Source organism: Phocoena phocoena, chromosome 3, assembly GCF_963924675.1.
Source record: "Phocoena phocoena chromosome 3, mPhoPho1.1, whole genome shotgun sequence".
Taxonomy (NCBI): domain Eukaryota; kingdom Metazoa; phylum Chordata; class Mammalia; order Artiodactyla; family Phocoenidae; genus Phocoena; species Phocoena phocoena.
Window position 1 is genome coordinate 123,698,042 of NC_089221.1, and position 27,274 is coordinate 123,725,315.

Consider the following 27,274-nt stretch of genomic DNA (forward strand, 5'->3'; position numbering starts at 1 on the left):
AGACTTTGGTAGAATTGGGTTGGAATGCCAATTCTGCCACTTACTACCTGGGTGAACTTGGGCAGGTAACACTTCTGTGCCTCAGTTTCCTCATCTGTAAATGAGGAATAATACCAGTATATCCCTCATAGGATTATCGTTAGGCAACTGTCACCACCACCATCACCACCATCACCAGCATCATTGCTAATGTTTAATGAGGGCTCACCACACTCCAGGCACTGCCCTAAGCACTTTTTAAGAATTCATGAATGGGATGCGGAAGGCTACATGCTGGGCAGATGGTAAGCCTCATCAAATCTTAAAAAATGATGGGCTGTGATTATTATAATCACTCTAAAGCATGGCCTTTAGCAAGTGGGATGGAATGGAATTCCTCAGCTGAAGAAGTGAAGACTATAGGTTTGGTGAGTGGACGTGGATCCTGGGACGGCTGGAGCCTTGAAGCCCTGAACTCTGAACACTTGACCCACACTTTTCATCAGTGATGCAAAAAAGATTGTTTATGGTCAAACCAGTTTTCTGAGAGTTTGCTTAATCTAGGAAGCGGCAGGAAAACTGTTTAAAACAGTGGTTCTCAAACTTTTTGCTCTGAGAGGACCCCGTTACCATTATTGAGGACCCCATAGAGCTTTTTGTTTATGTGATTATATCTATCGAAATTGACCCTATTCGAAACTAAAGCTGAGAACATTTAAAAATATTAATTTAAAAGAAACAATAACCCACAGCCTGTTAATATTAAGCAATACTTTTATAAGAAATAACTATACTTTCTAAAACAAAAAAATTTAGTTCCCTGATGGCCTAGTTGTTAGGATTCTGGGCTTTCACTGCCTGGGCCTGGGTTCAACGGGAACTGAGATCCTGCAAGCCGCACGGTGTGGCCAAAAAGAGAAAAGAAAAAATGAGTGAGAAGAGTGGTATTTTCCCACGTTTTTGCAAATCTCCTTAAAGCCTGGCTTCATAGAATAGAGCTGGATTCTCTTGGTCTGCTTCTGCATTCAGTCTGTGGACGTATCACTCATCACGTGGCCTCTAGAAAAGTCCAGTGTATACGTACAGGAGCAAATGAGAGTGAAAAAGGCACATAATACTTTAGTATTACTAAGAATTGGGTTTGATCTTGTAGACCCCCTGAAAATGTCTCAGGGACTCCCAGGAAACTGGGGATTTAAAAGATGAAAGTACATTCATTGCAAGCAAATATATGTAGTTGAAGTATTTATTTTCTACATTAATTAATTGCTTAATAGGGCAAAGCTCTGCTGGGATCCCACGCTGTACTTGAAATGCATGAAACAGAATTTCCGTAAGAATGATAATTCTCCATTTTTGCTAATTCGGATTGGTCATACACACCTGTGGGTTTTTTCATATTTCCATGGGAGTCTTTGATTGGGTGCCCTTGGCAATTACCCCTAGACTTCCAATTCAGCTGCAAAAATTGTAACTTTTTGTATTCTTTGGCTGTTCCTGCTGCTAGTTGGGAATTGGTGATTAACTTACAGGGTATGATCAAAGCATTGCTTTCTTGTCATATTTCATCTTTTAGAGAGAAGAGAATAGTGGTAAAAAGTAGAGTAGGAATCTCTTTAATTGAATATATGACTTTCCAAATAGAACTGTTGAAGTACATCAAATTGCAGTGGGCTGTAAAATCTCTGCACGCAGATTGGGGATGCCCTGTGAGGCGGTGATTTCCCCTGCTTGGAGGGTTGCATTTGGCAGCAGCTCAGTGACAAAGAGCCTCTTGTTTTGTTTTGACCCCTGTGATGGCTACTGTGAGCACTGAGTTGTGACATTAGTTTAGCATCACAATCTTTGGGATGATTAAGTGCAGTGTAGCTCACGGAAACTTCGGGATGAAATTAATGTGCCTTAATCATATTCAGGAATATGGTAGGAAATGATTGCATACGCAATTTTTGGAAAAAATTAAAGCTTTGTTATGTAAATGAAGTAATTCTGAATTCTCTTCACAAATAAATCCAAACTGAAATAAGCGATTTGTATTTGATGAATGCACAGGCATCATCTGATGTTGGGAGGAGGTCAGGAATTTTTGTTTTGTTTTTGGTAAAGAATTTTGTTTTTTGAGTGGCTGACCTACCGGATTATTCCAATCAACAGGCTGGAATAATATGGTAGTTTTGTGCAGCTGCATGGAATCGTCAGCAGAGGGCGAGAGACTAACATACCTTGCCGATGCTAACACCAAGGAGGTGTAGCGTGTATGAATTCAGACGCCTAGATGGTACGGGTGGTGGAGGCTTTAGTGAGCTGGAGAGGGGTTCCAGGTCTGAAAGCACAGACTTGCACTCAGTTCTCTAATGGTTGTCTTGTGAAAGAAAGCCCTCGTGTTGCCAGGTCTGATTTTTCAGGAGAGAAAACATTTCAGATTTCTCTCTGAAATTTTCTGATTTAAAAAGATTGCTTAATTTCTTTTAAAGCATCATTCAGGGCAAAAAAAAAAAACAAAAAAAAAAAACTTGTAGGATCCCAGGATTATAAATGGCCCAGTCTTGTTTGTCTCTTTTTCTAAAAGGACATTTCCATAGTATTTCTTTAAAAGGGGGGAGAGTGAAGTCTAGACAACAAAGGTAGAGTGGCTTTAATATTTCAGGAGGAAGTTGTGCAGTCTCAACTGGATTAAAATTTCAAGACGACAAGAAGCTTTTGTTTTGGAATCCTGATAGGAATTGACCTGCTTGTTAAACAAGAATTCTCCTTCCAGTAATAAATTACTCTGAGTATCTATAATAAAAATATTTTAAATAAGTATTTATAGTAAGCCTACTGCTGTAGGAATGACCACACACTCCAGGTTTTGTGGGATTGTTGGACTTCTAAATATTCTGCCTTGTTTCCCTATAACGATTTCCACACTTGTGAGGATCGTGTCTTACTTTTAATTCGAAAGACGGAGTACTCTCTGGCTGGTGACCCACAGCCCGCCCTCAAGTTCTACTATGAGAGAGAGCCTCCTAAGAGGTCTGTCTGCATTTTTCTGGTCTTTATCCATGTTCTTCTTGTAATTTTTCTCCGCAAGGCTACCAGAGTCATCTTTTGAAAACTCCAATTTGATTAAGTTTTTCCTGCTTCCGCATTCTTCCTTTACTTTTTTTTTAAACATCTTTGTTGGAGTATAATTGCTTTACAATGGTGTGTTAGGTTCTGCTTTATAACAAAGTGAATCAGTTATGCATATATCTCCATATCCCCTCCCTCTTGCGTCTCCCTGCCACCCTCCCTGTCCTACCCCTCTAGGTGGTCACAAAGCACCAAGCTGATCTCCCTGAGCTATGCCGCTGCTTCCCACTAGCTATCTATTTTACATCTGGTAGTGTATATATGTCCATGCCACTCTCTCACTTCGTCCCAGCTTACCCCTCCCTCTCCCCGTGTCCTCAAGTCCATTCTCTATGTCTGCATCTTTACTCCTGTCCTGCCCCTAGGTTCTTCAGAACCATTTTTTTTTTTTTTAGTTTCCATTTATATGTGTTAGCATACGGTATTTGTTTTCCTCTTTCTGACTTACTTCACTCTGTATGACAGATTCTAGGTCCATCCACTTCACTACAAATAACTCAATTTTGTTTCTTTTTATGACTGAGTAATAGTCCATTGTATATATGTGCCACATCTTTCTTTTTCTTTTTTTTGTGATGCCATTTATTTTATTTTACTTTCTTAAACATCTTTATTGGAGTATAATTGCTTTACAACGGTGTGTTATTTTCTGCTGTATAACAAGGTGAATCCATTATACATATACATATGTCCCCATATCTCTTCCCTCTTGCGCCTCCCACCCTCCCTATCCCACCCCTCTAGGTGGTCACAAAGCAACATTCGGATCTCCCTGTGCTATGCGGCTGCTTCCCACTAGCTATCTGTTTTACACTTGGTAGTGTATATATGTCCATGCCACTCTCTCACTTTGTCCCAGCTTACCCTTCCCTGTCCCCGTATCCTCAAGTCAATTCCCTAGTACATCTGCATCTTTATTCCCGTATTGCCCCTCGGTTCTTCAGAACATTTTTTTTTTTTAGATTCCATATATATGTGTTAGCATATGGTATTTGTTTTTCTCTTTCTGACTTACTTCACACTGTATGACAGACTCTAGGTCCATCCACCTCACTATAAATAACTCAATTTCGTTCCTTTTTATGACTGAGTAATATTCCATTGTATATATGTGCCACATCTTCTTGATCCATTCATCTGTTGATGGACACTTAGATTGCTTCCGTGTCTTGGCTATTGTAAATAGTGCTGTAATGAACATTTTGGTACATGACTCTTTTTGAATTATGGTTTTCTCAGGGTATATGCCAGTAGTGGGATTGCTGGGTCATACGGTTGTTCTATTTTTAGTTTTTTAAGGAACCTCCATACTGTTCTCCATGGTGGCTGTATCAATTTACATTCCCACCAACAGTGCAAGAGAGTTCCCTTTCCTCCACACCCTCTCCATCATTTACTGTTTGTAGATTTTTTGATGATGGCCATTCTGACTGGTGTGAGATGATATCTCATTGTAGTTTTGATGTGCATTTCTCTAATGATTAATGATGTTGAGCATTCTTTCATGTGTTTGTTGGTGATCTGTATATCTTCTTTGGAGAAATGTCTATTTAGGTCTTCTGCCCATTTTTGGATTGGGTTGTTTTTATATTGAGCTGCATGAGCTGCTTGTAAATTTTGGAGATTAATCCTTTGTCAGTTGCTTCATTTGCAAATATTTTCTCCCATTCTGAAGGTTGTCTTTTCGTCTTGTTTATGTTTTCCTTTGTTGTGCAAAAGCCTTTAAGTTTCATTAGGTCCCATTTGTTTATTTTTGTTTTTACTTCCATTTCTATAGGAGATGGGTCAAAAAGGCTCTTGCTGTGATTTATGTCATAGAATGTTCTGCCTATGTTTTCCTCTAAGCGTTTGATAGTGTCTGGCCTTACATTAGGTCTTTAATCCATTTTGAGTTTATTTTTGTGTATGGTGTTAGGGATTGTTCTAATTTCATTCTTTTACATGTAGCTGTCCAGTTTTCCCAGCACCACTTATTGAAGAGGCTGTCTTTTCTCCACTGTATAATCTTGCCTCCTTTATCAAAGATAAGGTGACCATATGTGCATGGGTTTATCTCTGGACTTTCTATCCTCTTCCCTTGATCTATGTTTCTATTTTTGTGCCAGTACCATACTGTCTTGATTACTCTAGCTTTGTAGTATAGTCTGAGGTCAGGGAGCCTGATTCCTCCAGCTCCGTTTTTCTTTCTCAAGATTGCTTTGGCTATTTTGGGTCTTTTGTGTTTCCAAACAAATTGTGCAATTTTTTGTTCTAGTTCTGTGAAAAATGCCAGTGATAGTTTGATAAGGATTGCATTGAATCTGTAGATTGCTTTGGGTAGTAGAGTCATTTTCACAATGTTGATTCTTCCAATCCAAGAACATGGTATATCTCTCCATCTATTTGTATCATCCTTAATTTCTTTCATCAGTGTCTTATAATATTCTGCCTACAGGTCTTTTATCTCCTTAGGTAGGTTTATTCCTAGATATTTTATTCTTTTTGTTGTAATGGTAAATGGGAGTGTTCTCTTAATTTCACTTTCATATTTTTCATCATTAATGTATAGGAATGCAAGAGATTTCTGTACATTAATTTTGTATCCTGCTACTTTACCAAATTCATTGATTAGCTCTAGTAGTTTTCTTGTAGCATCTTGACGCTTCCCTATGTATAGTATCATGTCATCTGCAAACAGTGACAGCTTTACTTCTTTTCCAATTTGGATTCCTTTTATTTCTTTTTCATCTCTGATCGCTGTGGCTAAAACTTACAAAACTAAGTTGAATAATAGTGGTGAGACTGGGCAACGTTGTCTTGTTCCTGATCTTAGTGGAAATGGTTTCAGTTTTTCACCATTCAGGATGATGTTGGCTGTGGATTTTTCATATATGGCCTTTACTATATTGAGGAAAGTTCCCTCTATGCCTACTTTCTGGAGGGTTTTTATAATAAATGGGTGTTGAATTTTGTTGAAAGCTTTCTCTGCATCTATTGAGATGATCATATGGTTTTTCTCCTTTTATTTGTTAATATGGTGTATCACATTGATTGATTTGTGTATATTGAAGAATCCTTGCATTCCTGGGGTAAACCCCACTTGATCATGGTGTATGATCCTTTTAATGTGCTGTTGGATTCTGTTTGCTAGTATTTTGTTGAGGATTTTTGCATCTATGTTCATCAGTGATATTGGCATGTAGTTTTCTTTCTTTGTGACGTCTTTGTCTGGTTTTGGTATCAGGGTGATGGTGGCCTCGTAGAATGAGTTTGGGAGTGTTCCTCCCTCTGCTATATTTTGGAAGAGTTTGAGAAGGATGGGTGTTATCTCTTCTCTAAATGTTTGATAGAATTCGCCTGTGAAGCCATCTGGTCCTGGGCTTTTGTTTGTTGGAAGATTTTAAATCACAGTTTCAATTTCAGTGCTTGTGATTGGTCTGTTCATATTTTCTATTTCTTCCTGGTTCAGTCTTGGCAGGTTGTGCATTTCTAAGAATTTGTCCATTTCTTCCAGGTTGTCCATTTTATTGGCATAGAGTTGCTTGTAGTAATCTCTCATGATCTTTTGTATTTCTGCAGGTTCAGTAGTTACTTCTCCCTTTTCATTTCTAATTCTATTGATTTGAGTCTTCTCCCTTTTTTCTTGATGAGTCTGGCTAATGGTTTATCAATTTTGTTTATCTTTTCAAAGAAACAGCTTTTAGTTTTATTGATCTTTGCTATCATTTCCCTCATTTCTTTTTCATTTATTTCTGATCTGATCTTTATGATTTCTTTCCTTCTGCTAACTTTGGGTTTTTTTTGTTCTTCTTTCTCTAATTGCTTTAGGTGTAAGGTGAGGTTGTTTATTTGAGGTGTTTCTTGTTTCTTAAGGTAGTATGTATTGCTATAAACTTCCCTCTTAGAACTGCTTTTGCTGCATCCCATAGGTTTTGGGTCGTCGTGTTTTCATTGCCATTTGTTTCTAGGTATTTTTTGATTTCCTCTTTGATTTCTTCAGTGATCTCTTGGTTATTAAGTAGTGTGTTGTTTAGCCTCCATGTATGTGTATTTTTTTACAGATTTTTTCCTGTAATTGATATCTAGTCTCATAGCGTTGTGGTCGGAAAAAATACTTGATACAATTTCAATTTTCTTAAATGTACCAAGGCTTGCTTTGTGACCCAAGATATGATCTATCCTGGAGAATGTTCCATGAGCACTTGAGAGGAAAGTGTATTCTGTTCTTTTTGGTTGGAATGTCCTATAAATATCAATTAAATCCATCTTGTTTAATGTGTCATTTAAAGCTTGTGTTTCTGTATTTATTTTCATTTTGGATGATCTGTCCATTGGTGAAAGTGGGGTGTTAAAGTCCCCTACTACAATTGTGTTACTGTCAATTTCCCATTTTATGGCTGTTAGCATTTGCCTTATGTATTGAAGTGCTCCTATGTTGGGTGCATAAATATTTACAATTGTTATATGTTCTTCTTGCATTGATCCCTGGATCATTATGTAGTGTCCTCTTTGTCTCTTGTAATAGCCTTTGTTTTAAAGTCTATTTTGTCTGATACGAGAATTGCTACTCCAGCTTTCTTTTGATTTCCATTTGCATGGAATATCTTTTTCCATCCCCTCGCTTTCAGTCTGTATGTTTCCCTAGGTCTGAAGTGGGTCTCTCATAGACAGCATATATACGGGTCTTGTTTTTGTACCCATTTGGCCAGTCTATTTCTTTTGGTTGCAGCATTTAATCCATTTATATTTAAGGTAATTATCAATATGTGTGTTCCTATTAGCATTTTCTTAATTGTTTTGGGTTTGTTATTGTAGGTCTTTTCCTTCTCTTGTGTTTCCTGCCTAGGGAAGTTCCTTTAGCATTTGTTGTAAAGCTGGTTTTATGGTGCTGAATTCTCTTAGCTTTTACTCATCTGTAAAGATTTTAATTTCTCTGTCGAATCTGAATGAGATCCTTGCTGGGTAGAGTAATCTCGGTTGTAGGTTTTTCTCCTTCATCACTTTAAATATGTCCTGTCACTCCCTTCTGGCTTGCAGAGTTTCTGCTGAAAGATCAGCTGTTAACCTCATGGGGATTCCCTTGTGTGTTATTTGTCTCTTTTCCCTTGCTGCTTTTAACATTTTTTCTTTGTATTTAATTTTTGATAGTTTGACTAATATGTGTCTTGGCATGTTTCTCCTTGGATTTATCCTGTATGGTATTCTCTGTGCTTCCTGGACTTGATTAACTATTTCCTTTCCCATATTAGGGACGTTTTCAACTATAATCTCTTCAAATATTTTCTCAATCCCTTTCTTTTTCTCTTCTTTTTCTGGGACCCCTATAATTCGAATGTTGGTGCATTTAATATTGTCCCAGAGGTCTCTGAGACTGTCCTCAGTTCTTTTCATTCTTTTTTCTTTATTCTGCTCTGCAGTAGTTATTTCCATTATTTTATCTTCCAGGTCACTTATCCGATCTTCTGCCATTGATCCCTTCTAGAGAATTTTTAATTTCATTTATTGCTTTTTTCATCACTGTTTGTTTACTCTTTCATTCTTCTAGGTCCTTGTTAAACGTTTCTTGTATTTTCTCCATTCTATTTCCAAGATTTTGGATCATCTTTACTCTCATTATTCTGAATTCTTTTTCAGGCAGACTGCCTATTTCCTCTTCATTTTGTTAGTTCTGGTGGGTTTTTGCCCTGCTCCTTCATCTGTTGTGTGTTTCTCTGTCTTCTCATTTTGCTTAACTTACTGTGTTTGGGGCCTCCTTTTTGCAGGCTGCAGGTTCGTAGTTCCCGTTGTTTTTGGTGTCTGTCCCTAGTGGCTAAGGTTGGTTCAGTGGGTTGTGTAGGCTTCCTGGTGGAGGGGACTGGTGCCTGTGTTCTGGTGGATGAGGCTGGATCTTGTCTTTCTGGTGGGCGGGTCCACGTCTGGTGATGTGTTTTGGGGTGTCTGTGGCCTTATTATGATTTTAGGCAGCCTCTGTGCTAATGCATGAGGTTGTGCTCCTGTGTTGCTAGTTGTTTGGCATAGGGTATCCAGCACTGTAGCTTGCTGGTCGTTGAATGGAGCTGGGTGTTGGTGTTGAGATGGAGATCTCTGGGAGATTTTCACTGTTTGATACTATGTGGAGCTGGGAGGTCTCTTGTGGACTGTGTCCTGAACTTGGCTCTTCCACCTCAGAGGCACAGCCCTGAGGCCTGGCTGGAGCACCAAGACCCTGTCATCCACACGGCTTGTGATCAGTGTGGTAAATCTTGTGACATCACTGTTGAGAAATCTTTACTTTTGAACTGAGATTTGCAGTGGATGGGAGTTTTGCCTTCCCCAAATAGTTGAAGGTTACAATTTTTGTTTTTGGAAACCCCACCACCTCCTCAGTTCTGTTATTATTTTTGCAAGAAAAGTATAAAGAGAGTTGGAGTGGAGGTGAGATTTGTGATTGGGAAGGCCCTGGGCACCCTCCTTCTCTGTCTTCCTCCTCTTTCTCTCTGATTAGTTCCTATCCAGCAGCAGCCACATCTTCTTTATCCATTCATCTGTCGATGGACGCTTAGGTTGCTTCTACGTCCTGGCTATTGTAAATAGAGCTGAAGTGAACATTGTGGTACGTGACTCTTCTTGAATTATGGTTTTCTCAGGGTATATCCCCAGTAGTGGGATTGCTGGGTCGTATGGTAGTTCTATTTTTAGTTTTTTAGGGAACCTCCATACTGTTCTCCATAGTGGCTGTATCAATTTACATTCCCACCAACCGTGCAAGAGGGTTCCCTTTTTTCCACACCCTCTCCAGCATTTATTGTTTGTAGAATTCTTGCTGATGGCTATTCTGACTGGTATGAGATGATACCTCACTGTACTTTTGATTTGCATTTCACTAATGATTAGTGATGTTGAGCATCCTTTCATGTGTGTGTTGGCAATCTGTATATCTTCTTTGGAGAAATGTCTATTCAGATCTTCTGCCCATTTTTGGATTGGGTTTTTTTTTTTTTGATATTGAGCTACATGAGCTGCTTGTAAATTTTGGAGATTAATCCTTCATCAGTTCCTTCATTTGCATTCTGAGTGTTGTCTTTTTGTCTTGTTTTTGTTTTCCTTTGCTGTGCAAAAGCTTTTAAGTTTCATTAGGTCCCACTTGTTTATTTTTGTTTTTATTTCCATTTCTCTAGGAGGTCTTCCTTGTACTCTTATAATCCTCCAGGGGCCTATTAGTGTTCCTTATGCTAAAGATAGACCTCTCCATGCCTGTTTCTCCCGATTTATCTCAATCATCTCCTCCTCTTTGCACTCCAGCCACCCTGGCCTTGCAGTTACCATGTACCTTCACCTCACAGCTTTGGAACAAATCTATTTTAAACCTCCCAAGAGAGCTTTGCTTAAAGTTATAGTTGAAATCACAGGCAACAAGTTCTGTGGAATCAGATGAGAAGCACTGAGTAAAGGTGGTGTAGACATAAGAGTTTCGAGTTACGGTTATTCTTTATCTTTTATTTAGAGACCTAAAGGAAAAGGATAGGGAATATTGACAAACTGGGAACCATAAAATTTGAGTTAAATATGTACTGATTATCTTATCAGTAAAAAGTTGCATTTCTAAGTGTTCACTTAAAAAGGGCAAAGAAACTTCCCAGTAATATTCAGTGATTGGGTTGAATAGTTATCTTCCAAGGATTGTAGACCTGTAACTTTGAAGCTTCTTATAAGTAAAACAGCATTTGTTAACATGTTTGTTGAAGAATATTGTTCACCAAATTTGTAATATTAACCACAGATCATTAGTTTACTGATCTTCTATAATTAATCCAAAAAATGTATTTACAAATAAAATCAAACAGAACCCCAAACTCCTATTCACCTCCCTGCTTCCAGTTGTTTAGATCAGCAAGGTCCAATAGCCATTTGTATGGTGATGGAAATGTTCTCTCTTTGTACTGTCCAATATGAAATGTGGCTGGTAAAACTGAGGAACTGGATAGTTCATTTTATTTAATTTTAGTTAAAATTGCCACATGTGGATATTGGCTACTGCTATCGTCTGGGTGTTTGTGTTCCTCCAAAATTCATATGTTGAAATCTTAACCCCCAAGGTGACGGTGTTAGGAGGTGGAGCATTTGGGAGGTGATTAGGTCATGAGGGCAGAGCCCTCATTCATGGAATTAGCACCTTTCTGAAGGAGACCCCACAGAGCTCCTTAGCCCCATCTGCCATGTGGGGGTCGAATGAGAAGTTTGTGACCAGGAAGAGGGCTCTCACCTGACAATGCTGGCACCCTGATCTTGGACTTCTAGCCTCCAGAACTGTTAGAAGCACATTTCTGTTTTTTATAAGCCACCCAGTCTGTGGGATTTTGTTATAGCAGCCCGAATGGATCAAAACAGCTAACAGATATAGATTACTTGGTTATTATATATCTGGAAGACTATCCTTCTTCAGAATTTATATTTGCAAATAAAAATACCTGGGTGATTCTAACAGTTGAATTTCAAAGTACCATGTGAACTCTTTGTTTTTTCATAGGATCTATGAATACACAGGGTCCCACTGCCTGGGATATTATTTTTTCCCTTTTTTTCCCAGTTAACTCCTTCTCATTCTTCAGATCTTGTTCAACAACTGCTTCCTCTGGGAAACCTTCCTGATATTTCTCATGCCTCCTTTTACAGCACTGGTCCCTGTTCTTCACTAGAGCCAATGTGTGTGTTGGAGAGAATGAGGCAGAGGTGAAAGAGAGACTGATCACTCCATACACACTGAAACAGCCTAAGGAGTGGCAACTGCTTTGGGAAGTCGGGAGGCAGGGGATCCAGATCCCGTGTTGGGGACTGGCCTTAAATAGGAGGAGGGCAGTTAGTTGTCTGCTGTGGAAGAGGGCAGGTGGCAGATGGGTGCAGACACAGGGAGCATTTGCTGTTTGGAGGTGGCCACTCCTGTTTTCTTGATAGCAGCCAGTAAATAACGGGACAGAGTGTGGAAGGTTTGAGAATTAGGACAAATTAAGACCTGTTACTCTGAAACAGCAGAATTGGTGGGTCTGCCCAGGCCAGGCTTCACAGGTGTGGGCATAGAGGAAGCTGATGGTTGGGCTCTTCAGGGTTGTGCTTTGGCCAAGTCTGCAGGTAAATGAGGACAGATCTGTCGAAATCAGGGAGGGTCACTCTCCATTTGTGCCCCATTGTGATACATCTGGGAGTCCTTGCTGATGTTGCTAAAAATGTGAAGCTGGTGAATGTGAATTGAATATGGACTTAAAATCTTAGTGACGTGCCCCATGTCCTCCTACACCTGGCTAATTAGCTTCCCATCCCTCTGTTATTTGGGGACCAGCAGAATTTGTAAGTCAGCCTTTTATCCTGGGCTCTTTGCTGACACAGGATGGAGTTGTATGGCGTCACTCTTATCACACGGGAGAATGCCGAAACAGCATCATCTCTGTCACTTCCGTACAGCTCCCTCCCAACTTATAAATACTGATCTCGAAAGAGAAAACAATTCTCCGACAGGGAAAGTGATTGAACCTAACCCTTGCCTCTGGAGTCTGATGATTCAGTGACTACAGAGCCCCACAAATATCTCATCTGGTGTTTGTTTTTATTGGGAGGGAACCAGGCTTATGGCCTGCTGGAGGGTTTGGGGCGGTCATTCCACAGGTGAAATGTCTCTGATGGGGGTGCCCAGGTAAGTCCTCTGGTGGGGTGGTTGCTATGATGACCCAGCCCTTCCGGGGCTGCAGCAGGCTAGCCTGGTAAAAAGCAGCTCTGGAGCAGCTGAGGCCCTGGGCTCTGCCAGCTGCTGCTTCCTCAGACTCTTTCTCTTTTTAATTTAACATGGACATTTCCACCTTATTTAAAAATCAGTTTTTAGGTGTACAAACACATGAATGAATTCTAAAGAATCAAGTATGAAAGAGCCCTGTTTTCCTTGGACTTCTCTGTGCCACTGCACTCCTTTCCTCCTCTCCCCAGAGATGATAACTGAAATTAGTTTAGTGCGTATCTTTGCAGACAGTTGGATTTGCCTACTCTCTTACTTAGGATTAGATTTGGCTGTGTATGATAGGGAAACCTCAAATAAGAATAGCTTAAAATAAAACAGAAGTTTCTTTTTCACATGCCAGGGTTGGCATGGTGGCTCCAGGTTGTTTTCAGGGATCCAAGCGCCAGTCTGCCATCCTCTTTCCATTGTCTCCATCCTCAAGGTCACCTCCTGGTCCATCATGGTGGCAAAGCACTAAACATTCTGTCCACATCCAAGGCCAGACATAGAAGGAAGGAGGTCTTTCACTTCTGAGTACATCTCATTGACCAGAATTTAGTCATAATGCTATGCTTAGATGCAAGAGATCATGGGAACTGTAGTCTTTTGGCTGAATTAATTGCTACAAACCAATAAAATCATGGTTCTATTATTAAATAGCAAGTAGACTGGGCAACTAGCAATCTCGGTCGTGCAAACGTGTATATAAAATTACATGGCATTATTTTTCCTTCTTCCCCACATATAATATTTCAACTTGTTTTTTTTCCCCAGTATAATATGTTTTAGAGATCTTAGCATGTTAGTACATATCTACTGCATTTCACTCACCGCTGCATAGTATTCCATATTGTGAAAATATTGTAATTTGTTCAGCTACTTCTCCACGGGTAATCATTTAAGTTATTTCCAGCTTTTCACTTACAAACAGTACCATGATGGATACCCTTGGACAGTGTTTCTTGTGCACACTTGGCTGCTACCTTAGTCTGTTCAGGCTACTGTAATAAAATACCACAGACTGGGTGGCTTATAAACAACAGAAATGTATCTCTCACAGTTCTGGAGTCTGGAAGTCCAAGATCTGGGTGCCAGCATGACCATGTGAGGGCTCTCTTCCAGGTTTGCAGACTGATAACTTCTTGCTGTGTCCTCACAGGCTGGAAGGGGGCTAGGGAGCTCCATGGGTCTATATTATAAGACCACTAATCCCATTCATGAGGACTCCACCCTCATGACCTAATCACCCCCAAAGGCCCCACCACTTAATACCATCACACTGAATGTTAGGATTCCAACGTGAATTTTTTTGGGGGGTACTTAAACCTTCAGACCATAGCAGGTGTCATATTCCGGAAGAGATATCCGAGAAGTGAAACTGGTGAGTTGAAGTTTATGCTCATTCAAAATGTATCAGATACGGCCAAATTTGCCTCTAAACTGGCTCTATGATTTTATACCCTTTCCATTTGTGGATGAGGGTTCTGTCTCACCTAACTTTGCCTATATTGACGTTCTATTACTGTAAAATTTTGAGCACCTTATATTGGATCCAAAGAGATGCCTGCTGAGACTAATGAGTTTGCCACTAATTTGATTCATAAATTAGTTTTTATCTAAAACTTCAAATGTCCTGTCTATTAAGTAATTTTACCGCCAACTCTGTTTCTCATTTTGAGTGGAACTATTTTACAACCATATGTTGGCCATCAGAGGAACAGGATTTGTGTCAATCAGAGAGAAGACCTTTGTGTACTAGGGGCCTATTACTAAGAGCTGACATTGACTGAGCACTGACTGACTATATGCTTGACACACTTATGTCCAAAGATCATCCCATTATTGATCTTATTGATGAAGAAGGTTAAGTAAATTGTCCAGGATTGTACACACAGAAGGTGGTAGAGTTGGGATTCAGACCGGGCTAAGATCTCTTAATCATTCTGAAATATTGCACATGCCTGTGGTAGATTAATATTTTAAACACATGATTGTTATTGAGTCCCTCCACATGCAAAGCACTCTGATAACGAGCAGTGTGGCTGTTGGGAGTAGGGAGAGGGACAGGAGAGTGAATGGAGAAGCTTAGGAAGATCTTATGTACAACCCCATCATCACCTTCAAGGCCCAGCTCCAGGCCAGAGGGAGAGCGTGTAAGACTCCACTAGTTGTTGCTGTAACCCTTCTGTCAGTCATGACCTTGTATTTTGTGATGAACACGATGTGCTATGTGAGTTTCTGGGGTGGGGAGGATGCCTTTGCATAGGAAGAGGTAGGTTGGGCAATCTATGGCAAACCCTAGTTGAAGCCACTGTCTTCCAGACCTTTCTCTCGTCTCCGTCCTTCTGCCTTTGTCCCACATGGCACACAGAGTGATCGTTTAGAAATGAAAATCAGATAGTATCACTGTGCTCTAACCACACTGATCTTCTTGCTGGAATATGCCAGAACATCTTCCCACTCGAACATCTTGACACTTGCTTTTTTCTCTGGAATGCTCTTCCTGGAGATCTTCTCTTGGCAGGCTTCGGTTCTCCTGCAGGTGTTGGCTTATTTGTCCTCTCAGGGAAGCGCTCCCTCACTTGCTCTGTGATCCTGGCGGGAGACACCCAGTCCCTCCCGCGCTGTACTCTAGTCTCTAAGGGCACTCCCTGGGAAGTTCTCGTGCCTCACGAGGAGCCCGGGTGGGACCTCCACCAGGCAGAGCCCTTGTCACACTGCATCCCCGCCTGGAACAGCATCTGGCACAATTGATGGCCATTTTGTGAAGGATGAAAGCTGGGGCTCCGGCAGATCAATGTTTAGTTTACCTGTAAGTTGGTTCCTTTTTGGAATCTGCCTTTTCCTTTACCATATAGAGGGAAATGAATATGTAATAAGCAAATGTTATGTGGCACACATCGTGCTAACTACTTGACTTACACGATCTAGATCTGTCCCTCTAAAGCTCATGCCCTTCTCACTGCCCAAGAACTCAATGTTGCTAGCAGTTTTTTTGTTTGTTTGTTTTTTCCCCCTGGGACATAACACAGTTGGGTTCTTTAAAGAGCCATAAGCAATTAAGTCTGTCAGCTATTTTTACCTTTTAAAGTCAAAGCAAGCAAAGCAGTCACATGTTTTCTCGGTATTGTCAGACTGGGCCGCACAGCATCTGCCCTGCTCAGCTCCCAGTCTGTCCCGTTTCACCACTAAATAAATTTTCCTAGGCTGGCTTGGCGGGAGATCACACATGTGATGTCGTTGTATTTAAAAAGTGGGTAATTCATTTGTTAAATGAATACAGCAATTATAAATTTCAATTTATCCTGTTTATTGGGAACAGCTGTTCATTAACATTTATTTAACTGCTAATTTTAGAGCCGAGCTAATTACCTCAAACACACAGCGCTGTGGTATCCTGTATGGAGACGTGCTCTAACTGCCCTGCGTGCAGAATATAAAAATAGCGAGCTCTCCGGGGTGTTGTTTTTCAGGTGGCCAGGTGAGGGCTCTCCACAATTGGAGTTCAGACCTTATGCCACAGTGCTGATCTCAGGGCCTAAATGCTACCACCTGCTCTAATGCCAGAGAAGCAAACTGTTTGGGGGGCCGGGAGGGGCGGTGGTGAGGTTGGCCATAAAAAGGATGAAATGGGAAGGTCTAAGACGTCACACAGCCTCACTGGTCTATATTTGTTTCTGTGCTTTTGATCAACGTAGAGTTACTAGAAAACTTTCTTTTTTCTGTTTATCTAGATATATTCTTCTTCATATTCTTTTCCATTATGGTTTATTCCAGGACACTGAATATAGTTCCCCGTGCTTTACAGCAGAACCTTGTTGTCCATCCATTCTCTATGTGATAGTTTGCACCTGCTAACCCCAAACTCCCAGTCCATCCCTCGCCCAGCCCCCTCCCCCTTGGCAACCACAAGTCTGTTCTCTATGTCTGTGAGTCTGTTTCTGCTCAAGAAATCTTTCTTTATGGTAAAAAAGACTATTTCAAGCATGGTGATAAGGGCCATTGACCCTCAGCCTGAAATTCCAGGAGACAGTAAGGAAGGGTGGAGATTGTAGTAAAGTAGAGGGGTCGGCATCTGCTTCCCAGAGGAGCCAGCTGTCAGTTGGGGATGTGGTCTCCAAATGGTTAGTTCTACTTTTTCAAAAGAAACCATATATATAGATTTTTACATGAAATCTCCCAAATTTTAGATGTTAGTTCAAATGTTAAAAGAATACACAGTGTATAATATCAATAAAAGAATACAGATGTGGCTTGAGGGCTACCCATTTGTAACTTCTGCATTTAGGGTTTCCTGGGATCTGTGGGTAATACTCAAGTGGCTGGTGAATAGACTTGCCTTCTGAGGTTAAATCTAATTTATTTGGTTTTCAATCATTTCTTTGGCCCACAAAATTCTCTCTCACTAGAAGTATTTTAAGGAAAATTCTTAACCTGTCTGTGCTTCACTTTCCTAGTTTTTAAAATGAAGGTGTTGGGTTTTATTTTCTGTGAAGTCTAAATCTAACTTTTATGATTTGCAACTTTAATGTGATTTAAAACTATGCAAGAAACACGAGCTTTATAGGGGGCATTAAAACAATTTTCACATAGGAGCCATTTTGCTTTGAATCTTTTTCTTCCCACCTCTCCCATTACGTTTATAGGTAAATTCCTTTTGCTATAATCCAGAGGTTCTCAATCTTTAGTGTGTGTTGAAGGATTCTTGAGGCCCTTGTTAAAATGCAGATACCCAGAGATTCTGAGTGTATATGTTTGCCATCTGGTAGGCACCCCCAACAGTTCTGAGGCAGAGGCTCCCTAGAGCACACTTTGAGAATTTGTGCTAGATGTTGTGTCTTGGCACTCAGCATCTGTTTCCATCACCTTCTGTGTCCCCATACCCCTCATCACAGGGGCTAGAAGGCTAAGAACCACATTTTCCCGACTCTTTGGCCACTAGGATTCTGGGTACAGTTTAGATTTTGGTAAGGAGATGCCCTTGCGATCTTGAAGGTAGAAGAGAGGCAAAGACCATCCTTTTCTTTTTTTTTTCTTTCCCCTTGAGATTTTGTGCTGCTGATATATGTGAATGTTGGCAGTAGCTGGACTTCTCAGTCACTGTTTACCTAGCTTCACCGTCTGGAGAAGCTGTGGCTTCAGCAGTGGTGGTAGCTGTGGAAACAGCAATAGCCTGACACCTCACTGGCAGTAATAGTCCCTGTCCTCTGGATCATGGCTATGGGAGTTATAATTTTGAAGTCAGAACCCGTTTCAGTCAGCGTAGGCGCGGTGCTGCTGTGGTAACAAACAACCTCAAAATCTTAAGTGTTTTGTTTTGTTTTTTCCTTACAATCAAGCTTTATTTCTTGTTTCTGCTATGTGCTGGCTGTGGATTGCTGAGGGGCTGTGCTTCGTGCTCCTCATGCTAGGATCCACACTGATGCAGCAGCCATCAGCTCTATCTCTGCTGGGTACTGTGGCAGAGGGGTGGTAAGGTGTAGGCATATTGTGCTAGCAATTAAATGCTCTGACCTAGAAGCAGTACATGTCACTTACTCTCAAAATCCAATGGTCATAACTAGTCACAAGTCCCACCTAACCACAGAGGGGCTAGGAAGTGTTCCCAGAAGGTGGAAAGCTGGAAAGTCTTGGTGAGCAGTTCTTATACTCCTACAGGAACCTAGAGGCAACCTTTTGAATTCTGTTCAGCTAACACTTCCCCCGATTTTGCAAGCATCTAATCCCTGATTTAAATCTCATTCTTCTCAAGATATCTAGAGTGGTTTTTGCTTCCTGCACTGAACTCTGACCAGTAAATAAATATTACCTTAGATGTTCTCCCTCCTTCCCCACCCCGTTTGTATGTATGTATGTGTGATATAGTCAATCACACAATCTTGAATTTGTATTTAATGCACTATATTAAATTACGTTCTTTGAAAATGTCTATTCGTATGGTGTTCTTACCCATGGAGGCCCTACCTTAACTTTCTCTATTAGTTAAATGCTATTCTCTGCGTTCTTACAACTGTGGGGTATATGCAATCCATCAAAACTCTGCATTTCCAGAGACCTTCCTCTCTGTCCCTGACACCTTCAGCAACCTGTGAGGTCAACCTTCCCACATCACTCTACAGAGATGCTTCAGTCTGTGGCCAGCATAGTATTCTAGTTAGAGGACGGCCTCTGGAGCTAGGCTGACTGGGTTTGAATCCCAGCTCAACCATTTCCTGGTAGTATGACCCAGGGAAATTTCTTAACCTCATATCCCATTTTTTTTCTCATATATAAACTGGAGTTGTTTGGAGTATAAAGCTTTTAATATGGTGACTGGTCCAGGTTCAGTAAAACTTAGCCAATTATGCATTGTCCAATGTTTCAAAGATTTGACACTTACATGGTCTGATAGATGGGTTTTGGGGGGGCACACAGACCTAACATAGGTAACGTTTAACTCACACAGGTATACGTTCTTTCAATTCTTTTTTAAAGACTTTTTTGATGTGGACCATTTTTAAAGTCTTTTTTTAAAAAATTTGTTACAATACTGTTCCTGTTTTATGTTTTGTTTTTTGGGCCTTGGGGCATGTGGGATCTTAGCTGCCCGACCAGGGATTGAACCCGCACCCCCTGCATTGGAAGGCAACATCTCAACCACTGGACCAGCAGGGAAGTCCCTCTATTTCAATTCTTCTTTCATCTTTCAAGGACAACTTCTTGCTTAGTTGCTAGTATGTCTATTACCACCTCTTTTACACTCACTAACAGGAATGGTATGAATGAATGAAGTTTGAAAAACCCTGATCCAGTCCATTAGCAGACTTCGGCAGTCACTCATTTCGCTACATGGTTTCCGTGATTATGTAGCCTCTTAAATGAAGAGCTTATTCATACCTATCCAAAGTAGCCAGACTTTGTGGTTTTCTCTGGCAAAGAGGGCTCAAGAGAGTGAATATTGATCAAGAAGCATCTTTCTGAGGCTGATTCCCGGGTTAATAGGTCTTGCTGAATTTTACTAATTTGCTCCTAGACACAACCTTACCAACAAATTAAATTAGCCCTTTGCATTTCCCTCCAAGCTCAGCTCTCTTTCTTCTCTCCCCTGTTTCTGTTAATGGTGCCACAATTTTGCTGGATAAGTTTCATATTTCAACTTATCAGGAGTGGCTGCCTGGAAAGAAAGATTCCTGAAATCTAAGAAGAGTGGAATGGACATCAGTAATTATTTTCTGCCTTGGGTATAGAGTGGGCAGAGTTGGCCAACTTGATCAACTACTCAGCTACAACTAAACTGGGCATTTTGTCCCTTTTCTCTGACTTTATTTCCTCCATTACATCTCCCTGGGCTATATTTCTTTCTTTCTTTTTTTTTTAACATCTTTATTGGAGTATAACTGCTTTACAATGGTGCGTTAGTTTCTGCTGTATAACAAAGTGAATCCGCATACATATACATACATCCCCATATCCCCTCCCTCTTGCGTCTCCCTCCCACCCTCCCTATCCCACCCCTCTAAGTGGTCACAAAGCACCAAGCTGATCTCCCTGTGCTATGCGGTTGCTTCCCACTAGCTATCTATTTTACATTTGGTAGTGTATATATGTCCACGCCACTCTCTCACTTCGTCCCAGCTTACCCCTCCCCCTCCCCGTGTCCTCAAGTCCATTCTCTATGTCTGCATCTTTATTCCTGTCCTGCCCCTAGGTTCTTCAGACCCTTTTTTTTGGTAAGATTCCATGTATATGTGTTAGCATACAGTATTTGTTTTTCTCTTTCTCTTTTCTCTGACTTACTTCACTCTGTGTGACAGTCTCAAGGTCCATCCACCTCACTACAAATAACTCAATTTCATTTCCTTTTATGGCTGAGTAATATTCCATTGTATATATGTGCCACATCTTCTTTATCCATTCATCTGTCAATGGACACTTAGGTTGCTTCCATGTCCTGGCTATTGTAAATAGAGCTGCAATGAACACTGTGGTACATGACTCTTTTTGAATTATGGTTTTCTCAGGGTATATGCCCAGTAGTGGGATTGCTGGGTCATATGGTAGTTCTATTTTTAGTTTTTTAAGGAACCTCCATACTGTTCTCCATAGTGGCTGTATCAATTTACATTCCCACCAACAGTACAAGAGGGTTCTCCCTGGGCTATATTTCTTCATTTTCCCACCAATCCAATTTGTCCTCTCTCTGAAGATGCAGTGAAAACCCTATTTTCTTTCATCCATAAAGACTGTTTTTTAGAGCTGTTTTAGGTTTACAAATGTATAATGCCATGTATCTGTCATTGTTTCATACAGAGTATTTTCACTGCGCTAAAATTCCTCTGTGCTTTGCCTATTCACACACCCCGCCTTCCCCACAACCACTGTTATTTTTATTGTCTCCATAGTTTTGCTTTTTTTTCAGAGCTTTGCCTTTTTTATGTAGTTAGAATTACATAGTCTGATTTTCAAAGAAGTAACCTTTTCAGATTGGCTTCTTTCATTTAGCAATATGCATTTAAGATTTCTCCATATCTTTTCATGGCCTGGTGACTCATTCCTTTTAGTGCCAAATAATATTTCATTGTCTGGATAACCCACAGTTTATTTATCCATTCACCTACTGAAGGATATCTTGGTTGCTTCCAAGTGCTGGCAATTATGAATAAAGCTGCTGTAAATATCCATGTGCAGATTTTGTGTGGATCTAAGTTTTCAGCTTCTTTGGGTAAATACCAAGGTGCATGATTGCTGGGTCATATGGTAAGAGCATGTTTAGTTTTGTAAGAAACTGTTTTCTTAGGAAGCTGTCTTCCACAGTAGCTGTACCATTTTGCATTCTCTCCAACAATGTGTGAGAGTTCCTGTTGCTCCATATCCTCATCAGCATTTGGTGTTGTCAGTGTTCTGGGTTTTGGCTATTTTGATAGGTATGTGGTGAACCCTATCTTTCTTGACCCAGATAATGTGTCTCAGTCATTTTTGTTTTCTACACAATGTTGAGTCCATAATAGTTGCTGAATAAATACTTGCTGAATGAATAAAAGACTACACCTTCTGTTGTTGCACTGAACAACCTACACGTTTTTTCTTAACTATTTATGAATTTCTATTGGCTTCAAAACTAGAATGGGTACTATGGAGGGCAGGGATGAACCAGACCTTATTCTCATTTGTGTAATCTTCATTGACCTGTTCATAGAGACTTAAACAATAGTGTTTGATTTGAGAATTTTGTCCTTCAGGTTGTTGCCATTCCATAGCTGGGTCTCGGAGCATATACTTTCCAGCCTGTAAATGATGATGTTCAGGGACCTTTGAATTTCTGAGGGAGGGGTGTGGATAAGGCATGGTGGATGACTGCCTGACCAAATATCCTCCTCTCCACCTACCCCCATCCACTCTTTACCTTGGTACCAGCTCATATCCTTTGGGTTTCAACTTATTGGCCACACTTCCTCAGAGAAGTCCTTGTCTTATCTGGGTAGCTTATCCCTCTGATAGTACTGGCAACTTTTACTACTTTGTGTTTCTTTATACAATCACTAGCTTTTTTTTTTTTTTTAAACATCTTTATTGGATGTTATAATTGCCTTACAATGGTGTGTTAGTTTCTGCTGTATAACAGAGTGAGTCAGCTATACGTATACATATATCCCCATATCCCCTCCCTCTTGCGTCTCCCTCCGACCTTCCCTATTTCACCCCTCTAGGTGGTCATAAAGCACCAAGCTGATCTCCCTGTGCTATGCGGCTGCTTCCCACTAGCTATTTTACATTTGGTTGTGTATATACGTCCATGCCACTCTCACTTTGTCCCAGCTTACCCTTCCCCCTCCCCGTATCCTCAAGTCCATTCTCTACATCTGCATCTTTATACAATCACTAGCTTTTTCGTCCACTAGCCTGGGAACTCCCTGAGGTGCCTGACTACCTTTGTTCTTCATTGTGGCCCCAAACGCTGTATGATTCCTGGAAGATAGCAGACGTTGTGTCGAGATTGTTTGGATGAAGGAATGACTACCCAGTACATTAACTCTTAATTGCATTTTGATTAATTACCATCATTTAGCATTATCACTATCACAACTTGAATTACAACTCTAATATATTAGGATGGGTGAAAGATTTGGCATGGCTGGAGGTGGAGTATGGTTTCTCTAAATAATTACATATTCTAGATGACACTAACCTTACACCCAATGCTAAATTTTCTTTTAACTTCACTAAATTTTACCCGATAATGAACATGTTCTTGCTTCTTTTCTTTTCCTTTTTTTTTTTTTAATTTCTTATTGGAGTATAGTTGATTTACAGTGTTGTGTTAGTTTCAGGTGTACAGAAAAGTGAATCAGTTATACATATACATATTCTTTTTTCTTTTTAAAAACTGTGATGGCCCTTCTGAGCCTTTCAAGGCCTCAGATTCATCATGTACGTACCATCATATACCTTGGCTGTGAGGAAGGACCAAGATATACACGGTCAGCTTAAGACTGTCAGAGGCAACACAAACCACACATATTTAAGAGAACAGTTCTCTTCTTCTGCAATATCAGAATGACTTCAGGACCATGGTTTCCAAGGTAGCATTTCACTTTGAAGTTTAGCTCTAAGCCACTGACAAATAGGACTTGAATCCATGGTAAGAACTCTGCCCTTAGAGAAAAAAAAAATCCCCATTGTAGACAGCAGAGGGATGCAAAGAATGAATTGCCATGTCAGGCTTCATTTTCTGCATAGTTACACTGGGCTATTCTTTAGACTTCAGCCAAGTGTGCAAGCATACCCATGTCCTTTTTTTTTAAAATTTATTTTTGGCTCTGTTGGGTCTTCGTTTCTGTGCGAGGGCTTTCTCTAGTTGTGGCGAGCGAGGGCCACTCTTCATTGCGGTGAGCGGGCCTCTCACTGTCGCGGGCTCTCTTGTGGCAGAGCACGGGCTGCAGACGCGCAGGCTCAGTAGTTGTGGCACATGGGCCCAGTTGCTCCGCGGCATGTGGGATCCACCCAGACTAGGGCTTGAACCCGTATCCCCTGCATTGGCAGGCAGATTCTCAACCACTGCGCCACCAGGGAAGCCCCCTGTGTCCTTTTTAAATGGTAAGGTTGGAGCCTACTCGTGAGCCCCATGAGGACCTCAGATTTCTCTTTTCCACACATGGGACTTGAGGCAAGTCATTAAAATGGAAGAACCCTCACGTGCCGAGCTGAGGAGCCCGCCTGTGGCATGGTGGAATCTGGAAAATGCAAGGGAGGCCCTGGCATCACAGCGCCAGTTTAGCGGCAGAGCGGGCGATGGTCCCTGGGTGGCCAGGCAACAGTGATGTCAAGAATAGTACACAAGTGGCCTTGATGTTCTCAGGTGTCAGAGGCACTGGCCTATCTATATGTTGAGTGTCTATAGTTCTACCCTTTCCCCATGACTCTCATCATGGATACATCTAAAATGAGTCTATTTCTATCATCTGCCTGGATCACCCCCAGTGGCCAGAGCAGTAGTTGCTGAAAATAATGCTAATTGTAGCACTAATAATAATAGCTGACATTTATTGGCCATCTGCTAGGTTCTAGTAAGTTGCTAAGGGCTTTCCATGCATTATCTTGTTTATTCTCCACAGCCATCCTATTGTCATAGGCATTTCTCCTGGGGGAGCACTGCCGTTGTGCATGTCTTTATGTGATTCTCCCTTGTGTGGGGAATCCAGGCAGGGCTCTACCTCCATGGATGCCTCCTCATCTTCCCTCTCCCTGCCGCCAGCCGACAGGTCAGCCAGCAGACACTCATGTGGGATTCTTTGAATGTGAGCCTGAGTCCAGAGGTGTGAGGGCAGAGACAGGATGGCAGAACCTGTGCTGCTGTAGCAGAGTTCTAGACGATGCGCTGCCCAGTGGCCAGAGCGTTCAGGGCTGATCCTGCACGTGTGTACATTTTTACTTCTGTGGATTCTTTTTTTTTTTTTTTTTGCGGTTCGCGGGCCTCTCACTGTTGTGACCTCTCCCGTTGCGGAGCACAGGCTCCAGACGCGCAGGCTCAGCGGCCATGGCTCACGGGCCCAGCCGCTCCGAAGCATGTGGTATCCTCCCGGACCGGGGCACGAACCCGTGTCCCCTGCATCGGCAGGCGGACTCTCAACCACTGCGCCACCAGGGAAGCCCTACTTCTGTGGATTCTAATACATCCTTCTTGCTTGCAACCGAGTACCCTGTCATATCGACGAATCGAGTGCTGTTATTCTTCCTACTTTACGGGAGAGGAGACTGAAACTCATGTAAGATAAATAACCTGACCAAGGTCGTGTGTGAGCATGTTGCAGGGCTGGGACTCAATCTCACAGACATCAGATACTAAAATTGTCCCTTCCATTGGCCGATTAAGCGGACCCTTACCTCTGCTTGCCTGGTCTGTTAGATGGGGTTGCAGCATCTGAGAAAAACAACAGAATGGCCTAATCTTCAGTAAAGACACATGACTAGGTATTTCCTCCCTTTAACAAGATAAGAGCCGCCTTGATTTTCATTACCCAGTTGATCTCTTCAATTCCCAACCCCCCCAACCAATTTGTTCACCCCTCTTTTCCCCCTTTTAATGCACCAAAGGATTGCAAACCCATGAGTGATTTAAATTAAACACAATATTTTTGTTTCCTGAAATCTAAAGCTCCAATTAAAAGAAAAATAAACAAACCCACAACTGCATAAAACTTTATCACTTGAGCCCCAAGACAGGAAGCAGCCATAAAACAGTGACAGGCTGGAAACAAATTACATGCATTTATCAGTAGATGGGGCTGTGTATGCTAATGGGCTTCGGCTTGGGAACAGGAGGCCTGGCTGCATCAGGCTGGTTAAAAGCACAATTCATTACCAGGAGCCAGTGAAGGATAAGACTTGCAGTGGTTAGTGCCTGCTGCCAGTCCCACAGAAGCAGCTGGGCGTGTGCATTTACCTTTGGGATCAATTCTGCAGAACTGTAGTTGTGAAGGGGCTGGGATTGAGTGGAGACTTCAGGAAAACACAACCACGCTGAGCCAGCCAAGGCAGGGGAACCTCAGACCAGCACTTGTCAAGCTCCTGGGATGTGTCAATTACTATACTAGGAGCTTTAATTATTTATTTATTTTCGTCATTTAATCCTCAAGGTAACTTTTGGGTACAGGCAGTATTAACCCCATTTAAAAGGGGAAGAAATTGGGGATTCAGAAAGGTCAATTGCTGAAGGTCACATAGGGAGGAATAAGTAGGACTTGAACCCAATTTTTACTCCAGAGCTCTATCTTATGACCTTGGCAGTTGGTTTATCTCACAGGACCTGTTTCTGAGGTAGAGGATCTCCAATAGTCAAAGGATGGGCTTTGATATTGGGCCGACCTGGTTTCAAGCCTCTTTCTCTAACTACCTGTATGACACCTGACAAATAACCTCTCTGAGCGTCTGTTTCTCTGTTTGTTACACGGAGTTTTAGTTAGTTATCAAGACATAAGATCGCACCAATATATGACATAGTTAGTGTAGGACACGTTTGACAATCGATGGTCGTCGATACTGCTCTTCTTATTATTTTTTTAACTTATTTTGCCTCTGAGGGCTATACATTCTTTGTATTTATTTCCCTGTGGGCTTCCTTTTCCTAGCTTTAGATTCTTCTGTCATCCCAATGCAAGGGCATTGACATAGAGCCCTCATGTTAATGCTGTGAGGCTGGGTGCTGCCAGGAATGCAGGTGAGAATGAAACTGTATCCTATCCTTCTCCTCTTCTTTTTCTGCAACGGGCCATCAGTCTTTTACATTAAAAAAAAGTCTGAGCTCTTTCTCTTCCTCATACGTGAGCTTGGTGGAGGCAAAGTAAAATAGGGTTGAGATTTCAAGGAGACCAGCATTTAAGACTATGCACTAGAACTGCTTTGCAACGTTTTTCCTTTTCTAGTAAAGTTTGAAAAAATCAAGATACTATCTTGAGTTATTCATAAAGCTGAATTTATTGTTTTAAAGGATTAAAAAAAAAATCCTGAGACTATGTTCTTCCTACCTTTTTTTTTTTTCTGGAGGTACGCGGGCCTCTCACTGTTGTGGCCTCTCCCGTTGCGGAGCACAGGCTCCGGACGCGCAGGCTCAGCGGCCATGGCTCACGGGCCCAGCCGCTCTGCAGCATGCAGGACCCTCCTGGACCAGGGCACGAACCCGTGTCCCCCGCCTCGGCAGGCGGACTCCCAACCACTGCGCCATCAGGGAAGCCCTCTTCCTACATTTTATCTTTCTTTCATATACTATAGTAAAGGTAGGGAACAATCCTTTCTTTTTTTAAGGCAAAAAACCAAAACCCCCAAAACGTGTGTCTCCATTTTGGGGGTAGGTGGGTAAATTTCACGAAATTTGAAGGTCTAAAATAGGAGAGGGGGCTCTGCATTTTTTAGGTTATATATCTCTTTTTATACAAAATTTTGAGCAGGAAATCTTAGTTTATATATATTTATTTATAAATTATGTCT